The following is a 1,847-nucleotide window of genomic DNA, read 5'->3' as shown; positions in this document are numbered from 1 at the left end:
TACACAATTCAAAAACCCTCACTTCTGAGTTTTTGGCTCTCCTCAGATAACCAACAACTTTGAGATTTATCCCTAAAAAAAACCAAGCAATGTAAATTACATAAATTGTAAAATACCTGATTTTCTCCTTCGTTGTAGTAGCCCAGAAGAACCAAGTCGGAGTAGAGATTTGAATGTCAAAGTTCAATGTCTAATACTCACTTTATAATGGTTCTAGGTTCTAATAGATTTTAAATTAAAATAAAAGGGCTAGCTCTAATTGATTTTGATTCCAGAAAAAGAAAAACAACAATTCCTCTTTTCAGATTAGATTAGAATACAAGAAACAAAATCAATTAAGAAAGCTAAAGAAAGAGAATATTAAATATGCACACTTAGCTTATATGGAGCACCGACTTATCTCTCAAAAGGCTGAATTAATTTAGCTTGAAGTTCTTTAATTTTCATGTATAATTCTGAGATTCGTGCGATATTTATAGGTGAGCAAATCTCGCCTTTGACTGGTCTAAGGACCTCTACGACTGGTCGTAGAACCAACATATTTGAAAATTCGGGCGCGATAAGATTTGACAGTTTCACAACTGGTCGTAGGTTTCCTTCGACTGGTCGTAAGTCTCCTTCGACTGGTCGTAGGATCCCTTCGACTGGTCATAGGTGGTAGAATTTCAACGCTGTTCTTTGAGTCGTAGGTTTACGACTGGTCAAAGATGCATTCGACATTGTTCCCACGACTAGTCGAACAATCCCCAGGACTAGTCAAAGCCTAACAGAAAATTTTCAATTTTTGTAACAAACTTACGACTGATCCAGGAAATGTTTAGACAGGTCGAAGCAATGCTAGGACTAGTCGAACAAAGTCTAGGACTAGTCTTAGAACAGACCAAACTCACTTATATAAAACATATGAATTATGTATCCAAAATGGCCTACTCTAAAGGTCAACCTAAGGTCAGTCATACCTCAATAGTGAAGTAAGGACATTGAAACTTTAGAGATGAGTGACCTTTGAAAGTAACGGAGCTTGAAGTCTTGATGTCGTTTAAACTTGAGAGCTTTTTGAGATCTTGAGATTGAACTTGAAAGCTTCTTAAGATTTGAGGTTGAACTTGAAAGCTTCTTAAGATTCTTGACTTGTGAACGGTGCTTGTCAACCTAAGTTGATCTTGAGTAGAGCATTGTTCTTCACAGATGCAAGCTTCATAACAGTGTCTTTGGCACCACATATTTGACAACACAAAGGGCTATAAACTATGGCACTTACAAATACACATTACGATGGGCCTTTCACATGGGCCTAACATACATCACAATGGGCTCCATCGCTTGGCCCTCAAATGCATCACAATAGGCCTCATCCCATAGGCCTTATATACATCATATTGGGCCTCAAACACGGGCCGAATGTGCATCACAATGGGCCTCAAATACGGGCCGCATATTCATCACATTGGGCCTCGACAATCGGCCTCGGTATCTGGCCTCGACAATCGGCATATACAATCGGCCTCAACAATCGGAATCGATCAATAATCGGCCTCGATGATCGGAATCGACAATCGGCCACAACAATCGGAATCGATCGATAATTGACCTCAATAATCGGAATCGACAATCGGCCACAACGATCGGAATCGATTAATAATCAGCCTTGATAATCGGAATATGTAATCGGCATCGATAATCGAAATCGATCGATAATCGGCTTCGATAATCTGAATCGGCAATCGACCACAACGATCAGAATCGATAGATAATCGACTTCGATGATTAGAATTGGCAATCGGGCACAACAATCAGAATCGATCGATAATCGGCCTCAATTATCAGAATCGGTAATTGGCCATAAT

This window comes from Magnolia sinica, chromosome 3, assembly GCF_029962835.1.
Source record: "Magnolia sinica isolate HGM2019 chromosome 3, MsV1, whole genome shotgun sequence".
Classification (NCBI taxonomy): Eukaryota; Viridiplantae; Streptophyta; class Magnoliopsida; order Magnoliales; family Magnoliaceae; genus Magnolia; species Magnolia sinica.
Note: the sequence above shows the minus strand (reverse complement) of the source record.